Source organism: Bufo bufo, chromosome 1 (assembly GCF_905171765.1).
Source record: "Bufo bufo chromosome 1, aBufBuf1.1, whole genome shotgun sequence".
Taxonomy (NCBI): Eukaryota; Metazoa; Chordata; class Amphibia; order Anura; family Bufonidae; genus Bufo; species Bufo bufo.
The window spans coordinates 313,769,241-313,791,174 of NC_053389.1; the positions used below are offsets into that span (position 1 = coordinate 313,769,241).

The following is a 21,934-nucleotide window of genomic DNA, read 5'->3' on the forward strand; positions in this document are numbered from 1 at the left end:
AGCTCTCACATCCTCCCCTGTGAGAACCAGAGTCTACTCTGCGGCTCCTGTGCGGCTCCCACTGCCGGCTGCAGGCTGGGGTGAGGGACGCACAGCTCTCACACCGGATCCTGTGAGAACCAGAGACTAGTCTGCGGCTTCCACTGCCGGCTGCAGGCTGGGGTGAGGGACGCACAGCTCTCACACCGGATCCTGTGAGAACCAGAGACTAGTCTGCGGCTTCCACTGCCGGCTGCAGGCTGGGGAGAGGGACGCACAGCTCTCACACCGGATCCTGTGAGAACCAGAGACTAGTCTGCGGCTCCTGTGCGGCTTCCACTGCCGGCTGCAGGCTGGGGAGAGGGACGCACAGCTCTCACACCGGATCCTGTGAGAACCAGAGACTAGTCTGCGGCTCCTGTGCGGCTTCCACTGCCGGCTGCAGTCCCCACACCGGATCCTGTGCTGCTGGGTGTGGAGCACAGTGTGAACGGGACTCCCAGAGAGCAGTGACTGCAGACACGCGGCGGACAAGATCCCGTCTCTCCAGGTCTGTATGGCTGCTTATTGTACACTGTGTAGTGGGTGGCTCTTACATGGGACTGCAAGGAAAGCTGCTACATTATACAACTGCGAACAAAGGACATGACTACTTCAGCTCTGCTACATCTGTACCTTGTGTGGGAGTTTGTGTTGTCACATAGACCTTGGCCCCTCTGGCCGTTTACCTCATCAGAACGAGTGAAATCCTGGTTTTCTGCTCAGTTTTGATCACAGTTTGCACTGGAAATAGATGTCGGGTATCTGGGTTAGGACCATGAATGAGTCTGATCTGGGTCACATCCCATAAACATTAGATGTGTGGTCAGATCTGATAATGAGCGGGTCTCATCATTTTTGGGTCTGATATAGTAATGGTTTGGTTCCACTGAGTGTGATCTGGAACTAATTGGATCCGGTAAAGATTGGATCTGATCTAATGATGACACAGTGTGATCTGGAACTAATTGGATCCGGTAAAGATTGGATCTGATCTAATGATGACACAGTGTGATCTGGAACTAATTGGATCCGGTAAAGATTGAATCTGATCTAATGATGACATGGTGTGATCTGGAACTAATTGGATCCGGTAAAGATTGGATCTGATCTAATGATGACATGGTGTGATCTGGAACTAATTGGATCCAGTAAACATTGGATCTGATGATAACTGAGTGTGATCTGGAACTAATTGGATCCGGTAAAGATTGAATCTGATCTGATGATGACACAGTGTGATCTGGAACTAATTGGATCCGGTAAACATTGGATCTGATCTGATGATGACACAGTGTGATCTAGTAATAATTGGATCTGGTAAAGATTGGATCTGATCTGATGATGACACAGTGTGATCTGGTAATAATTGGATCTGGTAAAGATTGGATGTGATCTGATTATGGCTGGGTGTGATCTAGTAATAATTGGATCTGGTAAAGATCTGATCTGATGATGACACAGTGTGATCTGGAACTAATTGGATCCGATAAAGATTGGATCTGATCTGATGATGACACAGTGTGATCTGGTAATAATTTGGTCTGGTAAAGATTGGATGTGATCTGATTATGGCTGTGTGTGATCTGGTAAAGATTGGATCTGATAAAGATAAGATCAGAGCTGAAAATGCTTGAGAACGGTCTGATAATGATTTGGTCTTATTTCATTGGATCTGATCTGATTGTTTCGCTGCGAAATGCTAATGATTGGATCTGATTCTTATCTGCTACTGATTGGGTCTGATCGGATCATATAATCTGATAATAATTGGGTTTGATTTCTTTGGGTCCTGCTTGTCTCTGTCTGATCTTCCAATCATTGCATCTGATGTGATCCTAATTGTATCTGAGCCGATAATGAACATGTCTGATCCTAGTTCTATATGATCTGATGGTTGGATCTAGTCTTCTAATGATTGGGTTTCTTTGCTCTAGCTGTTATTGGTAGACGGGATAAGTACAACCAGGTCTCTTTGGTGTGATACATTATAATATTAGTAAGCACAGGGATGACTATTACCAGAGGAACCACAGTGTTCACGGCTGGTTTCAGATGATTTACATTGTTTCTTCCCCTGACAAAACTCATTTAGTATGTACGTCATACAAGCCTGCACTTTACTGCATTGTTTTATGAGGCATGACTTCAAGAGCCCAGCGCTGATTCTTCTCTCTTCCATCTTCTTGCATCATCTGGAAAAGCTTTGAAGTTTTCACATAAAGCATGCGTCATGACTATATACTGGAAGCTCCAAGCCATAGGAGATACCTGACAGTGGAGGAAAACACCTTGTGTGCTGCTGATGTATCCGAAATACGTACAGGAGAAATGATAGATAGATATGAGATAGACAGAGGTAGATGGATAGATATGCAAGAGATAGGTACATTTGAGATCTGAGTTAGGCAGTTAAGTAGGCAGATTGATAAATAAATGAGAAATACAATGCATTAGGAAAAGCATTGTGCTAAAATAAAAAATATCAAGTTTTTCCGCATTAATCTGCACCTAGTACCCAATATTGTTTGAGATTTTTGCAAATTTATTAAAAAGGAAAAACTAAAACTTTGCATGGACATAAGTATTCGAGACCCTTTGCTATGACACTTGACATTTAGCTCTGGGGGGCCTCCCATTTCTCTTGATCATGTTTCTACACCTTGATTGGAATCCACTTGTGGTGAATTCAGTTGATTGGACATAATTTGGAAAGACATAGCCCTTCTATATAATCTCTCACAACTGTCAATGTGTATCAGAACAAAAAACCAAGCCAAGAGGAGGAAAAAACTGCCTGTAGAGCTCAGAGACAGGATTTGTGGAGGCACAGTCATGGTGGAGAAGGGTATAAAAAAAACTTCTGCTGCACTGTAAAGTTCCCAAGAACATAATGGGCTCTATAATTCCGGGCTCCATAAAATGGAAGAAGTTTTGGACAACCAGGACTCTTCCTGGAGCTGGTTGTCCCACTAAACAAAGTATTCAGGGTAGAAGGGCTTTGGTACGAAAGGTGACCAAGAACCCAATGGTCATTCCAGACATCCTGTGTGCAGATGGGAGAGACTTCCAGAAGTTCAATCATCACTGCAGCACTCCACCAATCTGGGCTTTATGGAAGAGTGGCCAGAAAGAGGCCTCTCCCCAGTAAAAGACACAGGAAAGTCCTCCTGGAGTTTGCAAAAACTAAAGGACTATCAGACTGTGAGAAACAAGGTTCTCTGGTCTGATGAAACCAAGATTGAATTCTTTGGTCTCAGTTTTAAGCATTGTGTTTGGAGGAAGACAGAGACTGCTCGTCACCTGCACAATACCATCCCTACCGTGAAGCATGGTGGTGGCAGCATCATGCAGTGGGGATATTTTTCAGCATCTGGGACAGGGAGACTTGTCAGGGTTGAGAGAAAGCTGAAGGGAGCAAAATACAGAGATATTCTTAATGAAAATATGATCCAGAGTGCTGTGGACCTCAGACTGGGCCAAAGGTTCACTTTCCAACAAGACAGTGACCCCAAGCACACAGCCAAGACAACACAGGAGAGGCTGAGGGACAGCCCTGACTTGACCCTGGAAATGGTTGTCCAAAGTTCTGAGAAAAGGGTCTTAATATTTGTATAAATGCAAGATTTTAGTTTTTCCTATTCAAAAAATTAATAATTATTTGTAACACCTTGGAGAACCCCTTTTAACTCTACAAAGTGACTTTTACAATGAAGATCTTACTGAGATACTGACGACACTTGAATCATTACAATACAATGAGCACTATATATATAAAGCGGTGCTTAAAAGGGAAATCCAGTTAAGGCCTAATTCCACAGGTAACGTACAAAATATCTTGTATGCCTCCAATGTGCATTTTACCAGAAAGTGCTACTTGTCTACATGTTATGATGTCTCTGTCACAGCGACGCTCCATGCCTGCTGCCAAACCAGTAACTGGGGTGGGCACGGGTGCCACTTCACTCACCCAGTTTCTTAGCTTCTGCCCAGGGCCGGCTACCAGACTCCTGTGTCCCATGCCGCAAACTGCAGCCAGGCTGCTAGGTCTCTTTCTGTGTCTGTATTAGTGTTTATTCTTTGAACCTCACCCTGCAGCACTTCAAAGGTTAATCCCCTCTTTTGTTCTGTGTTCAGCTGTTTGACTAAAGAATTTTTCACCTCTCCTATATATGCTGGCTGTTTTTTTCCCCCACTTTTCTGAGCAATCCTTTAGATTCCTTTGGGTCTCACTTGCTTGCAAGTCCCTGCAAAAGAGCTATAATCCGTTTGTCTTTGTTTCCTAGATTGTGATTCTCTGTTGCCTGACCTGACCCATGCCTGATTATTGTACTGACCCTGAGTCACCTTGCCCTGACATCTCGACAGTTTCTTGGATTCACACATAATCTCCCTACCCTGACCTTTGCCTGTTTCCTGACTACGTGCATTGCCTGATCCTCTAGTGCTTTGCACCTTTGTCTTTGACCCCAGTGGGTCAATAACCAAACACACTGGACTATTCCAAGAGGTACCAGCCTGGTGGATCCCCTTCAGTGAAGGCCAGATCATTCTATAGGGGATAAAGGGTGAAAACCAGGGGACCGCCAGGTTAATGTCCTTTAAGACTAGCTCAGCGTGAAATTGGTTGGCACAGTGGGTCCACATTCATTGTCCGTAACAGCATCCTTCTCCTTAGCTGTAAATGACTTCCTGTATTGGTGACCACCATTTTGTTTTCAGTGGGAAGTGTGAAAATTATGTCAGGGTTTCAGTCACGAAAAACCAATCCAGGTATGCCCAATTGAATTTTTAAGTGCTCCATATGGTGTCACAGTCCATTCATTTTGAGAACGAGCAGGGTTCTGAGCTCACACCAGTTACATCTTCTTGTGAAATGTCAATAACCTATTTCTGGTGAAGGGTTCCTTCTAATTTATGCATTGCCCTATGTTATAAATTCCTCCCCAATTGCTGATAACCTAGCGATGCCATTACCCTGCACCCTCTCACCCTTATGGGTGCGATGACTTGCATGTAATTTATGAGACATTTCCATATTTCATATCGCAGAGGGAAAACCTAATCTAAGCATAATAGACATCTTTATTCAAGTTCCCGGCGTAGAAAGTCGAAAGGAAGAAAAAGGATTTCCTAAAATAAGCCCACTATTCTTCAGCAGGAAATCACACTATACGTTGGAAAAGAAAAATGGTAACTGGACATGCACTAAAACCACCATGACCCCTAACCCCTGCCAATTACAGGAAGCGACTGATTAAACTTTTGCCAAGTCAGAGAAGAGTCTCCTGCTTCCAGATTAACCCATGGGCTCCAGAAAGAGCCCATTGCGTCCTTACAGGGCCCTATTGTTTCACAGGGCTTTTTAAGCTAAGTTGAGTCTGTGCGTTAATACAGAGTCACATACAGTGGTGTCAGGCATTGTCTTTACATATCATTGGGTTTTTCACATATTAACAGGATTCTTCTTTATTTTGCATGTATCGTGAACTTCCCTATTTAGAGTGCAGCCAAGAAAGTGATGAAATGCTGTCGTTTGTGGTTGCTTAACCTTTTTTAGACTGATAGTGCTGCTCCTCTTTCCCTTAGTGCAGGGTACCATTATACAGCACGGACTTGAAAGCCTTCATCTTATCTAAAAACGTTGCAGTTAGGGACTAGAGGTCACTTGTTATTGCTTACTCAGTCTGTCACCCAACTGGATAGTAGAGACAGGCACTTGCATCCTTGCCTACTTGCTTGCACCCATCCCTTTAAAAAATGGAGGGCTTTGTGACCCTCCGATCTCTACTTTCCTTTTGTCTCAAAAGGGGTACCGAACACACAAGAGGTTACATACACCCCATATCCCCCCCCCCCCCCACCCCGTTGGCCACAAGTGGTTTGCTGGGGGGAAAAAAAGCAAAGAAGCACTAAAACATGGGTGGACATTCTCCACAGGGGCACAGTGGGGAAGGGAGCCTTTCCCAAAATGCATCAGACAAGGAACTGATATACATGCTTCGCAACACATTTAGTAGTTAAAAAATACACTTTTTCAACCTGTCTGACAGCGGTGTGATCTTGTAGTAGATAGGTGTGGTCATTTTAAAAGGGACGTTACGTGGCAGACATTAATATGTGGTGCACTGGAAACTAAAAGTGTACCAGATTTATCATCCAGCATCAACCACAGGGTTCCATCCTGTGCATTAGACTGTCTAGTCCAAGTTTAAAGGGAGTTTGTCACCTGTTTTTCGCCAATTTCAGTAAGAGTGCTGCGCCATAGAAGATTGAAGACACATTCCAGACATACCTGTGGGCACTGTGTGTCTGTATGCCATGTCCAGGAACAGCTCCTAAGTGCCCAAAGCAATCCAGACTGTAGAGGGGAGGGCTGCTTCAGTTGGTCATATCTTGGGATTGGTAGCCACTAGAAATATGAACCTGACCTTTCAAACGATACCAGAATCATAGCATTATATCCACTATATCAGAGGATATAGCTGTTAGAAATCAGGAGTGAAAGCTGTTTTTCCTTTCACTTTCAGCTAGGCACCGGGGAGCTGTTTTTCAGCAGAATAAGGGTCCATTCACACGTCGGCAATTTCGTTCCGCATTTTGCGGAACGGAATTGCGGACCCATTCATTTCTATGGGGCAGCACGATGTGCTGCCCGGATCCGGAATTGCGCATCCGCACTTCCGAGTCCGCAATTCCGTTCCTGAAAAAAATAGAACATGTCCTATTCTTGTCCGTAATTGTGGACAAGAATAGGCATTTTCTATTAAGTGCCGGCGATGTGCGGTACGCAAAATGCGAAACGCACATCGCCGGTGTCCGTGTTTTGCGGATACACGGATCCGTGGATCCGCAAAACACAGACGGACGCGTGAATGGACCCTAAAAGTGATTTTCCTGGACATGGAATATAGACACAGTGCACACAGCTATGTCTGGAATGTGTCTGCAATCTTCTATGGGGCAGTGCTCTTAGTTATATTGGTGAAAATTAGGTGACAGACTCCTTTTAAACTGTCTAAAAATTAGACAGGATTAGTACTGTATTTTTCACCCTATAAGACGCACCTGCCCATATACACACCTAGGTTTTAGAGGAGAACATAAGAAAAAAATATTTTTCATCACAACTCAGCTCAGAGCCCTAATCAGACCCCCAATGTTAATCAGACCTCACCTCACAGCCCCAATCAACCTCCAATGTTGATCAGACCTCCGAACAGACCCCCAATGTTTAATAAGTCCGCTGTGGGCAGTTACAGCACAGTAAGTGGCCTAAGAAGACCAGGAAGCAGTGAGTACAGAGCCGAAGGAGCGTTGCTTTCACCGCCTCCCCGTCCTCCTGTACTAATGAGTGCTTCCATAATAGAAGCGCTCATTAGTATTCACCCCATAAAACACACTGACATTTTCCTCCCACTTTGCGGGGAAAAAAGTGCATCTTATAGGGCTTATATCTGCCCCATTTTGCATGAAACCACCCTTGAAAGCAATTCCTATTTAAGACATTTATGGCATATCTTGTAGCTATGCCCATAAATATCAGATAAAGGATACCCCTTTAAGTACATCTGTTACTTGGCACAAAGCTTTCCTTACGTTAGGTTTGAGAGGGTAGAAATCTTTTTGTTTTCGTAACAAGGTGCCAGTGGTCAACATTTCCTGAACATCCTCCTGCCGAGCGGTCTGTGTTATTGTATGACATCTCTACAAGTTTATGTGTATGATGAACACTGTATAACACTGGTGTGCTGAGCGCTTCCTAGTGTTAAGGGGATCCGCTTCCTATGTAGTAAACATATATGAACTTTTACTTCTTCTCCCTAAAGCTGGCCATACAAAATAATTCGGCCGACAGCTAGCTCTCCTGATTCCCTCACGGCTTCCCCATACACAAACACATTAATTTGGCAAAATATGTCTGTGTATGCTATGGGGAGAGCGGAGAAAGCCGCTGCCAGACAGTTCTGGTACTCGCCTTTCTCCCGGAAGAACATTTCACCAGGTCCTTGTCTCCACTGACACCACCGGTCGGGGAACAGTTGGAAGCTGCCCCCACACACATGTCTGCGGCTGTTCTTGGCAGGTTCAGCCGACAAAAGTATAATGTGTACGGTTGAATTAGACCTCATGCACATGTCCATATTCCTCTCCATTTTGTCCTAGGTCTTCCACCGTGGTGTATAACTGTGCCGCTATAAGCCTTGCTGTCATATGGACATTTTTCTTTTACTCAGATTCTAGAAGAATTGGACAGAATAAAAAGGTGAAGCTCAAGTTGATACTGTTTTATACTAATTATATAAGATAATTCCATAACTAACAATTCATTCATATCTTATTATTATGATTATTGTTATCAAGCAAAGGAGATCTGACATGAGCCATGCAATCCTTTGGGAAATTTCCAGTGAAGCCATCAAGTAAAAGTCTTGCAGGAACACTCCATGCAAAGCTCTTATACAAGTGGTGGCGAACCTATGGCACTCAGAGTCCTCTCTGTGGGCACCCGCACCCTGTAAAAAGTCTATGGTGTACCAATATGCCTTAGACTATTCCTGCCACTCTTTGAGAATCTAATAGGAATGCAAATTATGTTACTATGTTTGATACTGTGCTGTGGTACTTATCTGGCGGCCTTTTTTTTCTACCCCCTACAAATCTGTTGTTGGGATATTGTGGGCTGCCCGCATACACATTAGATTGCCTGCAGATCCCGCAGAACCTGCCAGGTTTAGTCAACTTTGATCTTTTATGTATGATCAGTTTAAAGGAGCTGTCCCAAGAGATAAATGGGGTCAATTATCAAACTGGTGTAAAGTTGCCTATAGCAACCAGTCAGATTCCACCTTTCATTTTTCACAGCTCCTTTGAAAAATGAAAAGTAGAATCTGATTGGTTGATATGGGCAACTAAGCCAGTTCTACTTTACACCAGTTTGATAAATGACCCCATTCACAAAGTTTAGGGCAGTTCTGTATTGACTAGACACACCTGCCCACACTGCCCACACCACCACCACCAAAGGCTTACCAGTGGCTGATGCATAGCGCTCTCCTTGACGTCTCTCACATTGTTGGTGGCCATCATTTCTTCTCAGCGTGAATCGACTTTCATCAATGAACAGCCACTAATCCAGCATAGCTGCTCCCTGGCTCATGCAAGACAATGACGCCTGTGCCTTGTGCTGTGGTCAGGCACCCTTGCAGGTCATCTACCATGCAGACCACGCTAATGTAAATGGTTTGGAATGGTCTGACGTGACACTTGGGTGCCTCTCACTTCCCTTAAATGTGCCTGGAGTTGTGTGGCATTTATCATCCGGTTCCGCAGGGCATTGTTCACAATGAAGCAGCCATCAATGTGGGATGTGGGCAAAGGACGTCCACTTCTATGCCTTTCTGTGACTCTTCAAGTCTCTCTGTATCTCTGTTGCAACCTTTAGATGACAGTCTGTGACACTCTAAGCTCAGTGGCCACTTCTGCCTGAGAACATCCTGCTTGAAGCCTCGCAATGGCGAGGTACTGTTGATCACTTGTTAGGTGTCGACTTGGTCTCATGATGTCAAAATGTGAACAGCATGATGAGGAGGACTGTTTAAATTCCAATTCTAATTGAACCAGGAAATGTATTGGCCGATTCATGGATCAAACACCTGTTGTGAATTTTGCCATTAAGCTCCTTGTTAGAGAACAGCAAGTTGTGCAAAAAGTACTAAAACATTGAACATTGGACATGTGTATTCAAAGGTTTAGAGAAGGTCACATTACGTTCACCTGTAAAGGTTAGAGTGCATTTTAGGTTCATCCTGAAATTTCACCCACAAGTCAAATATTCCTAACTTGTGAGTAGTGTATGTCTATAGGTGTCTATAATATATGCCAATACACTAATAAGAACCCATTACCAGCATTCGCCATGAGCTGTAAAATGATGTTAATTACCACCAAAATATTCTAGGAAAAAAGTCGCCTATTTTTAAGGACTGTCCAGAAATGTATGGACATTGGCAACCCTTGATCATATACCTATCCTGTGAATAGGTGATACGTTTATATCTTGGCACAGCCCACTTAAAGGGGTTATCCCATGATTAAAATAAAAAATGAAAATCAGACATCATATAGTACATGACAATCTCTTTCTAACAAAGCTAGAACCAGCCCTGTACCTCACAAGGGTCCAGAGATATCACCAATCATTCTTCTAGATTTATATCAAACTGACAGCTTAAGGGGAGTCACAAAAAAATAAGAAAAATTAAACCAGCACCTCCATAATAAATATAAAGCAGATGCATGCTACACAATACAAAGAACTACAACTAGCAGCACACTGCTTATTGCACGAAGACATAAGTAAATGGGGAATTCATGAAAAATTCATGCTCTCCTTATTAGAACTCAGAAGGCAGTTGAAGGACGAAACTGAGCATGTGCGGCCATCTCAGTGAGCAGGACGAAGAAATTAGAAAAAAAAAAAAAAACAGCAGGTGGTGCTATACAGAGACATTTTATTGAATAACTCAGTGGCTATGCTAAAAAAAATTTATTACATGCAATTACAAAAGTATTCAGATCCAGATTTGAAAACTGTAGAATAAGTTTCGTGGAACAACCTCTTTGAGACAGGTCATATACTGTACATGAATAACCCGCTGTGCCTTCTAACCGAGGGGGAAAGAATGGTTATGTTGGACTGCAACATACCGGATCCTTTAGTTCTTAGAGGAGATAGGCCACTGCCAGATGAGTCTTGTAGTGTCTTATCCCCCTCTACAGATTAAAAACACATACACACTGGGCCGAGCATGCCTGTGTATGGGGTGGAGGGGGGAGGGACGTATAGCAGTCTGACAAACAAGCATTTGGCCAACAACTATTCAAAGTGTAGTCAGCATGAGACTTTTCTGCATATTTAGGCTACAACCATACAGTGAGGTTTCCTTATGCAGTTTTTGAAGCCAAAGTCAGGAGTGGATCATAAAAGGAGAGAAAGTATAAAGGCCAGATACAACTTCTATTTTTTTAATTCACCATTGGTTTTCGCTTCCAAAACTGCATGAAGAAGTCTGTCCGTGCAGCCGTTCCATTATGCAGGCTATAAACTATCCATATATATCCTAAAGAACACTTCATGTGCCGATGTTGCTTCTAGAAGGAGTTTGGAAACCAGTAGTGATTGTTGCAACCAAGAACTGACAGATCTACTGGTTTTGTCTACACAGATTGCGTGGCCGCATACTGGTATCCATGGCTTGATAGTAAGGGGTGTGGCTGAACCCACTAATTACAGTAGAAGGGGCGCCCACTTGCGTTTGGTGATGTAGTACTGTATGTCATTGCTCTTGGCATAGGCTGCACAGTGGATGAATGCATTCTCTGTACAGTGTAATACGATAGTACTGGACAGTGGCATTCTCACTGTCATGACTCTGTCTGGACACAGAGCTATTTTAGACATCATTAAATGAAGATCTCAAAACTTTTCCATGTACATTGTCAGCTCATGTAGTCAGTTGGAAGCATCAGATGGAATTATTTACCTAATCGAAGGCCTTCTAATGTTCCGCCCTCGTAATGGAACCAGTGTCTAGTGCATTCTTTTAGGCTGGGAATACTCTTTATCTACTTTACCATAAGAATTACTGTCATTACACTCATTTACAACTTGAACTTGGACAAGAATTGTCATCAGTCATGTCAGTCTCTGTTCTCACGATCTAATTTCCCTATCAGAAACACATTTTCATATGTATCCAGTTAACCTTATCAGTATGTTATGGAAGTGGGTTGGAAATTGGAATATATGGAGAAAACAAGAAAGCCAGGGGACCCAACTGGAGTTGGCAAAACACAATCATAGGACCCAATGGTACAGCAGAAGCCAACCCCACTTAAGGCTGGCTTTGGGCCAGTGATTGGTTGAGTCACAATACCTATTCCCATACACATAAAAAATCTGTCAGCTGACAACTATTCATGCCGACCTTCCCATACACATGCACACTTAGCTCAGCCACGCGTGGTTCTGTTTTTAGTGGGAACAATTGATTGGTCATGTTGAAATCCAGTATGTCGATCCTAATTTCCCCTGACGTGCTGTTGGCTGAGGGTCTGAATACTCTATACACATTGGGTAGTCTGCCAATCTACCCAAAATCCTCAGTTTCATCCAGCATTTACCTGTGCATGGGCACCATTAAACCTTATTGATGATGTGTCCTGTTTGCAAACATTCTGTATAGATGGATGGTGGGCCACCTAATTAATTTCATCTGGTGGGCCCATGAGCCTTAGTCCGACACTGCACCCAATAGTAGTATTTAAGAGATAATCAGCAATGTGAGCCATGACGTGTGAGGTGAATTGATATCGGAGAATGCTTATGGAGACATGATATTTTTTCATGAGGAAATGTGACATTGAGATCTTGAGATGGACAAGTGGTTTTGATCAGAATTTTCAAGGAGCCTATTGATTTTGGATGATGCTGGTCTGTTTGCTTGATCTTGTGTAGTAATTTGGCCAGCAAATAAAGCTGATCCCATCAATTATTTCTGCCTTTAGGGGAAGTTAGATTGCAATTCAGCCCGTCTGATGTTTCCTTTTTCTCCAAGAAGAAGTGACATCAGAGACATCTGGTGGCTACTTCTTTGGCTCCTTCTACTTATGGTGGAATTGAGGAGAGATAGACTACCCAACACCCTGCACTGCAACAGCTCCACTATATCAGGATATAACCTATCCGGATATAACCTACACTGACTATCTCCCACTAACTATCTGTATTATATATATAAGCTATCTAACTAACTATCTAATGTAATGTGGAAAGCACAGAGCACAGCAATGACACTGCTGTCTCTCTCAGAACTGCATAAAACTACAGAAAATGGCTGCTGGGGAGGTTCTTATATAGTAAGCTGTAGGCAACTTTCTTATTGGTTGCTAGGGATGTTGCTAAGCTCAAACAAAGACATTGCAGCCTTCTCATTGGCCCACAAGCAAGAAGGGAGGTTACTGATGAAAAAAAAAATCTAGAATATTCGAAATTACAAATATATATCACTATATTATAAATATTAGTGAATTCTCGAAGTTCCGATAATCGCAATTAATTTTTGCGATTTGAATATTTGTGCCCAACACTACTGTTAGCCAGCCGAACTCATGAGTTGGATGATCCTTGAAGTTGTGCAGAGCTTTGCTAGAGTAGCATCAGCTTGAGGGAAACTCAAAACACAATCCTCATCACTGTTCTGATACGTCTTTATCTTTCATTGACTGAGGTTTTGGGATGTTTTCCCTTCCTGCGACTTTCTTCATGGGCTACTTTCTTAGTGTGTTGCTGATCATATAAAAGCCATGAGCAAGTGTTGACATGTCTGCTGTACAAAGCCAAGCCATAAAAAAGAACACAGTAAAGAAGCCAAAATAATAGATCTTTGTCTATTTCTTGTGGGAGTTGCTTTCAAAGACCTGTTAACAGTGGGCAAGTGACAGAGAAAAAAAGCTTTTTTTCTTTTTTTCAATACGCCTGAGAATTAACTTTGTTTTGGATGAGATATAAGAGTGAGAGCATTGTTCACGTAGAAACCACTGGAGACCTCATCTTGTATAAGGCATCTCTAACTTTACTGCATCGAAATCCGCAACCCTGTGTAAAGTAGATGAAGCGATAAGAAACTTCTGCACATCAGTAACTAAAGTGCTTTTCATGTGGTTAAACTTGACCCCAGTTTTTTTTTTACCACTAATGTTCAAGGTTACGGTATACAACCTCAATTACTATGAATTGTTGTTCAACGTAAGCCATTTTTTACTATTTTTCATTTAACATTACACAGCAAGATCATCAATGACACATATCATGGTATAGGTTGAAAATTGCTGATTATTCTGGATTCTTTTTTGAAGTTTTTCATAGACATTAATTTACACTGGACATCAACATCTGATTGGTGGGCGTCCAGCCCCCAGGAACCCTGCTGATCAGCTGTTTGAGAAGGCACTTGCACTCACAGTAGCGCCATGGCCTTCCCGCAGTTTTGTCTAGGCCGTGTGATGTCACATTCATTGGTCATGGCCTAAGCACTGAAGTGAATGGGGCTGAGCTGCTCTGAGCGATACTGTGCTTGGTGAGCAGAGAGAAGGTAGTGGTGCTACTATGAGCGCCGGTGCCTTCTCAAACAGCTGCTAGGCGGGGGTCTGGGGTGTCATACCCACCAATCGGTTAAAAAATCTCAGGAAACGCCTTTAAAGGAACACTAAATATAAAAAATACTTGAAAAATAATTGCAAAAAAGATCTATTTGTGTCCATGATAGCTATTTCCCCATTCATGTAAAAATTCATACAAGAATCGACAGGCACTCACACATTCAGAAAGGTAGGAAAGTAAATGTATTTATTAAATCTACTAAAAACAATATAATAAAACACCTAAAATAACTAAAAATGCACAAAAGTGTGGAATAATCGACTGATAGAATTTTAGGATAGCGGATAATATGGCAGATAATATGGCCAATAATGAGGCTGTCCCAATCACTCCGCCACACTGGTGATCAGTGTAATATGACGATATCGCAGTGGATAAATTTAAACACCGTGGTGAGGCGAAAGACTGCCACTTATATTAGGGAACCGCATACTGACCCCTAATAACAAGTCTGTCCGGACTAGATAGTAAATGTATGAATTAGTTGGTGCACGTTATGTAGACGAATCTCACTCTGTTCGTTTATATTATAAATGTATCCTATTCATAGTACTGTTGGTGTTGTTCAATATGTAATCTGCAAACATAAGTATCCTATTTTTCAGCTGAATAGATCAGTAATGTCCACAGTGTGTTACTCACAGTTAGATGATTAGTGTTGAGGAGCGGAATGCTGTGCCCCGGCGTGGCGTCCCACGTGGTCACCGGCACGAGTATCTCTTACCTCCGTGTCTTTTCCCCTCACTGTAAGCACTGTGAGTTCACTGTTCAATCAGCTGTTCTGTTTGTAGATCGGGAAGGCACACGGCGTCCCACGTGGTCTGTGAGGTTGATGCTGGCCTGGAACAGTGACTAGGGTGTCACTTTTTCTGAAAAAGAAGACTCCTTTAAGGCCTGCTTCACATATATCAGTTATGTCCAGCCAACTATTTTAAGCCAGGAACCGGACACAACTGATGTATGTGAACTGCGCTTAGTGCACAGATCCGACGTCTGTCCAGAAAAACAGTATGCAGCTTTTATCTGCCTGGCACTATTTGGCATCACAACTGATGCACCAGATGTATGAGAATGATCCCATAGAAAACTATGGGATCAGTTAAAGCTTCAGTTCCCTTCCAGCGCTTTCTACAGTACTTCATGACGGGAAGGGGGGGGGGACTGAACCTCCAGTAATATGTGAAGGAGGCCTAAGTGGTCTTTATCTGAGACGTAGACACTCTCTCCAACTAGTCCTTGGTTAGCTTGACTGAATTACTATTAAGCCAGATTACTTTAAAATCCATTTAAGTGATTTCAATAGCCAACCCCCTGACATTTTTACAGGTCTTTTTTTTAAATAATAGTTCTGCTTGAAGATATACAGTACCGTGAAAAAATATTCATAACCCCTTGAACTTTTTCAAATTTTTTCACATTACACCCACAAACATAAATATATTTTATTGGGACTTTATGTGATAGGCCAACACAAAGTAGCAAGCAGGAGCGTAGCTATAGGGGGTGCAGAAGTAGCAGTCCCAGGAGACTGAGGGGGCCCAAAGACATAAGAAGACACGGGTATGCTGGTCACGTTATACCTCTGGCTGGAGGGAAGGGGTTAGTTCAAGAATTTGGCATGGGGAGGCAATTAAAATTTTTGCCTCAGACAGCAAGAAGGCAATGTGCTTCCCTGCCCCTGGCCACAAAGCACTGAGGGAAGGGGAGCTCAAGCTGAAGTCTTTAGCTACGCCCCTGGTAGCAAGTATGTGTGAAGTGAAAAGAAAATGATACATGGTTTTCAAAATTTTTAATAAATGAAAAATCTTGAAAGTGTGATGTGCATTTGTATTTAGCCTCCCTGAGTCAATACTTTGAAGGACCACCTTTCGCTGCAATTGCAGTTGTAAGTCTTTTGGGGTATGTCTCTACCAGCTTTGCACATCAAGAGGCTGAAATTTTGCCCATTATTCTTTGCAAAATATCTCAAGCACAGTCAGATTGGATGGAGAGTGTCTCTGAACAGCAATTTGCAAGTCTTTCCACAGATTTTAAATGAGATTTAGGTCCGGACTTTGACTGGGCCATCCTATTACTTGAACATTGTAGCTCTGGTTGTATGTTTAGGGTTTTTGTCCTGCTGGAAGGTGAACCTCCGCCCAGGCTCAAGTCTTTTGCAGCCTCTACCAGGTTTTCCTCCAGGATCGCCTTGTATTTAGTGCCATCTATCTTTCCATCAACTCCTACCGGCTTCCCTGTCCCCACTGAAGAAAGGCATCCCCACAGCATGATACTGCTTCCACCATGTTTCAGGGGGGCTGCTGTGTTCAGGGTGATGTACAGTGTTAGTTTTCCCCCACACATAGCATTTTGCATGTAGGCCAAAAAGTTCAACTTTTGTGTCATCTGACCAGAGCACTTTATTCCACATGTTTGCTGTGTCCCCTACATGGCTTGTGTCAAACTGAAAATGGGATTTCTTATGGCTTGCTTTCAAAAATGGCTTTCTTCTTGCCATCCTTCCATAAAGGCCAGATTTGTGGAGTTTATGACTAATGCTTGTCCTGTGGACAGATTCTCCCACCTGAGCTGTGGATCTTTGCAGCTCCTCTAGAGTTACCGTGGTCCTATTTGCTGCTGCTCTAATTAGTGCTCTCTTTGCCTAGGCTGTCAGTTTAATGGGACGGCCATATCTTGGTAAGTTTGCAGTTATGCCATAATCCATCAATTTTCGGATGATGGATTGAACAGTGCTCTGTGAGATGTTCAGAGCTTGGGATATTTTTTTATGACCTAACCCTGCTATCACGGGTGAGGTAAGGAAGGGAACTCCACACCGACAACAGGAGGGAAGGGAAAAGCCACTAGGCCTCAATGCTAGGGAAAAGGGGAAAGGTCACCTCCTAAATAACCCTACTCCTTGCCCTGTCTCCTATCCGTATGGGCATACCCCGAAGGTAGGAATGCCCAATTGCCCATACACTGGAACCTGAGACCCTGGAGACCCAATGGATCCCTATAGATAAAGGCTGGGCTTGAGGCGATCTACTCCTTCCCAGTTAAAGGAACCAGCGTCTCCCTGAGGCCTAGTAGCAAAAGACACAGGGAGGGACAACAAGACACAAAGGAGCAAGACACTTAACTTCTGAAGAGATGGACGAGCACGGACTTCAGAGAGGACAACACAACAGCTCTTCCAAAATCTAAATGAAGCTATCAACTGCATAGCCAGAAGGGTGAGGTCAGACTATATAGGGGAGGTGTGATGACCACTAAGCTACACCTGAAACAAGGGGTGTGGTCATGAGCAATAACAAAAGCTGAAGCAAGTAACCAAAGAAGCTGTTAGATTCCTTCATGTGTAGCTAGTCTCTTTGATCTCCTGACATCTGTCACAGGAGGGACCGTGACACTTGCTTTACACTTCTCCACAACTTTACCCCTGACCTGTCTGGTGTGTTCTTTGGTTTTTATGATGCTGTTTGATCACAAATGTTCCCTAGCAAACCTCTGAGGCCTTCACAGAACAGCTGTCGTTATAATTAGAATAAATTACACACAAATGGACTCTATTTACTAATTTGGTGACTTCTGAAGGCAATTGGGCATGCAGGATTTTATATAGAGGTATCAGAGATGGGACCTGCACCTATAAGACAATGGGGGCATATCGATATGCCCCCAATATCTGAGGTGAGTCAATCCCTTTAACTTTGTGGGTGTAATGTGAAAGAATGTGTTAAAGTTCAAAGGGTGTGAATACTTTTTCAAGGCACTGTACTGTTGGCAGGGTCTATTATCTGACTCTTGCATTGTTTTGTATGGCACATCTCATAATCCTTTTGCACTCCCATCATTACCATTTCCAGGCAGGACTTTAGTTATGTTCAGCTTTATAGAAAATATTAGAATATGCGCAGTTAAATGAGACTGAGTTTGTCTGTTATTCTTTCTCCTGGGGAGAGAGAATGGGCGCGTGGGAGATCTGGAGAGAGGAAGGAAGTCAAAAATTTTAACAATAGCTGGAAACAGACAAGAAAATGGAAACTGGCAGTCAGTAAGCTGGAGACAGCAGCACAGCTGTTGGTTTGTGAGGGCACAATCGATTAGCATTGCTAGAACAAAGCCTGGCTTCATTTCTCTCCATTGAATTACCTTCATTGTTGCACTTAGAGACTATTAGAAACTCTTCTTTTGCTTAAAGTGTGCCCCTTATTGCTGGAGACAGACATTTTGCAGGCAAAAATCCCTCCCATCAGGATGCAAGTGTCCTACTAGAACTGTCTACGGGCACAGGCCTACTCAGGCTGTAGAAAAAACCAGCCTTGATTAAGGACTAGTTCACTGAAGCAGTATCATACTGTGGTGTACAATAGTATTGAAGGGGGTTTCCACTAATTACATTTCTTACCTATCCATAAGATGAATGATTAATATATGATTGCTGTGGACCCTTCCACTAGGACACGCAATGATCACTATCACAGGGATCCCAATAACCCTGTTTTCCTCACTACGTGACCACGGTAAAGAGGGTATTGAATAGAGTGGAGCTCGGGCATGCGAGGTGGTGCTTTATACAGGGTCGTCAGGGTATTCATCTGTCGGGGAGACGGACCTGTTATCTACACAAAGAGACCATGACCTATATTTTTTTGTAGAGGGAAATGTTCTGTGAAGGGCATGATCACATGTGGTGAACTTTTCATAGCTTTTCACTGTGGAATAGTACATAACCATACAAGTGAATGGGATTTTACAAAAAAAACAAAACTCACTCATATTCTGCAGAAAACTCTGTGCATGAAAATCAGGGTAGGAATATTTTTGGATCAGTTACATCAGGATGATTTCCCTTAAAGGGGTTCCATACTTACCTGTTAAATCCCCTGCCACTCCAGTGCTGCTGCTCTGGTGCCCCCAGCACCTGCAGCATTGACGTAACATAGACAGACATTACCACTGCAGCCAACCACTGGTCTCAGTAGTTAATATGCTTAGGAAATCATACACTTTTTGGGAAGTTTAGATAAGAAGTTTATTATTACAGATCTGCTCTGATCCAAAAAATGAACATTTCAGGAAGAATGTGAGAGTTTGGGATTTCTGTCACTCATGGAGGGACTCTCTCGAGAAATGGAAGGTTCTGCTGAAAACCAGAAAAAAAAAGTTTCTACAATATGAGTCAGATGTCTTATTGTATGGATACACAGTTCATGCTTGTTGTGTGAAATTCCCTTACAATAGACTGTTGGCTCTGCTGGGTGGGGACATCTCACCATCCACAATGGAATTGACAACTAAATTGTACCAAACATGTTCTATGCAGACCCCATTGTTTTTTTTTGTTTGCCGTGAGCTAATCTAGGACCCTATATCTCTGTATACGTTAATATTGGTGATAGAACAGACAGTTTAGGACTTGCTTGTACTGTAGATCTATAGAGAATTCCGCTCTGAGCAGCACAATCCCAGCAGCATTAGGCCTACATCAACCAGATACCATTGATGTGATTCACAGATACAAATCTAGATACACAAGACAACAGTGATTTTCCATGGATACATAGTATTATCTATAGGAGGATTTTTGCGTTGTCACAATTGGAGATTTATTGAATTCTTGATTTGAGGGAAAGAGTAGAGAGTTACAAAGATGTAAATGTTTGCTGCATCGAAACAAAGCATAAAACACAATTGAGATGAATTTCCAATAAACCAAAACTGAAGGGCCCTTTACATGGGCCGAGAGTCTTAAAGATAATCGCTAATGAGCGTTCATAGGGATGTTCCTTTTTGTTTGTGCACATACGAAAATCGTTTGCCCAAAGCAGATTGTCCTGTGTAAACACGATCTCCTGCCGGCAAACAACGAGTCAGTATGGGGAAGCGTGATGGCATTAGTGATCGCTCCTCCCCATACTCTGGAGGAGATCGCTGCATGTAAATGTGTCTCCTCCACCAGCGATCAGCAGATTGTCGGGAAGGAACGCTTTCTTCCTGATAATCTGCTTCTCTGTCGTCCTGTGTAAAGGGACCTTTAAATGATCTTTAGGATAGGTCATCAGCCGGCTTTGTTTTTTGTTTTATCAGTGTGCACTTGGAGATGTCTCTATCTTGGTCATGCACTCCTGAATAACCCATCATTGTAGTATAAGGCTGGGTTCACACCTGAGCGTTTTACAGCGCGTTCCTACGCGCTGTAAAACGCTCAACAGGCAAAAACCAATGTTTCCCTATGGGCATGGCTCTCACCTGAGCGTTTTACAGCGCGTACGAACGCGCTGTAAAACGCCCTACGCCTCAAGAAGTACAGGAGCTTCTTTGGGGCGTATTGTCGCGTGTTCCCACCCATAGACTTCAGCGGGAACGCGCCTAGATGGGCGTTTGCATGTTTCCGCCCATTAAAAACACCCGATACAAACGCCCGATAAAAACGCCTGTATATCGAATACGCTCAGGTCTGAACCCAGCCTAAAGATGAAACCTGCTCTCCCTGTATTCATTGGAGGTCATTTAGCGCCAGAAGAGGTAGCAAACAGAGTGGGTTCACTATATATACTATGTATATATGCTATTCACTATGTAGAGCCTGCCTTTCCTAAATTCATTGGATGCTGGTTGGCACCAGAAGAAGTAGCATATAGCGCAGGTTCTCATCCAAACGAGGTCACCTTGTCATGGTCGATGAGCACAAAAGATTTGATCAAATTATATTTGCTGTACCTCGGGTTTATTCATGAAGTGAGTATAGCATTCCTATATTCTGTGTTTGTGGAGTGCTGTTGCATTGTGCTTGATGGCATTGCAGAGCACTAAAGTTCATGTTGTATTTGGTAGTTTAATCACTGACCGAACACTGACTGTAAATAAGACCTTAGGGGAAAACCTGCTGTATGAATTAGGAAATCTTTTATTGCATGGGAAATCAATAAAAGTGGCAAGTTAAATTTAGAACCCTCCATAGGATTATACATTTTTTGGAAAAAAAAATCCTTGAAATAATAAAATTCAGATAGTGGATTAGCGGGGGGCCTCATGAATTTTCTTTTTATATGTGCCATTTTGGACAATAGGGAGAGTTACAGTATGTAGATGGGTTTGAAGTCCTGCAAGTAGAGTATTTTAGACTTATGCAACTGGGCATTTGCAGTCACTATGCCAGATGGATGAAAACATTGATATCTCTGTTACGGATAAGCAAGTGTGGACCCACTGTACCAACTAACTGGTTTGTCTTTGGGCTAATGGCATTATTATGGCGCTCCCCTGGTATTCACCCTTTAATCTCTGTGCAGAGATCTGGCCTTCGCTTTAGTGAAGCAACTGAAATGCTACCTCCTGGGCTAGTCCTGGTATAGTTGGCAGCTGACCCACAGGGTTCAGGGACTCCGGTGCAGGCACCGGGAGCTCAGGATACAGAAAACACACTAAAACCACAGGGGAACCGCAGGAGTGGTCTGAACAGTCACTAAAGCTTAAATTCTAGTTACTAGATCCAGACTGCGCACTGGTAGAGTAGATGAATGGACCCACAGGATAAACGGGCAGGCTGGATGGTAGTGAAGACACAGGCAGGACAGGCAGGCTGAGTACTTGACAGGAACATAACCAAGGCAGATTGACAGGTTTAAACAAACAAAAATAAAGCTGGAAGTGTAGGGAGCACACAGGGCTGGAGCACAGTCAGGAGTAAACACAGGAGTAACGCAG

The 21,934-nt window shown here is 43.0% G+C and overlaps 1 protein-coding gene across 1 annotated transcript in view; it reads left to right on the forward strand.

Moving 5' to 3' along the window:
• Positions 1 to 413: 413 nt before the first annotated feature.
• The window catches only part of ARAP3 (ArfGAP with RhoGAP domain, ankyrin repeat and PH domain 3), a 150,398-nt gene continuing 128,877 nt past the window's right edge, over positions 414 to 21,934 (forward strand). Inside the window, exon 1 of the mRNA XM_040441106.1 lies at positions 414 to 529. The gene's annotated coding sequence lies outside the window, so the exon portion shown is untranslated. The remainder of the gene's footprint in view (positions 530 to 21,934) is intronic.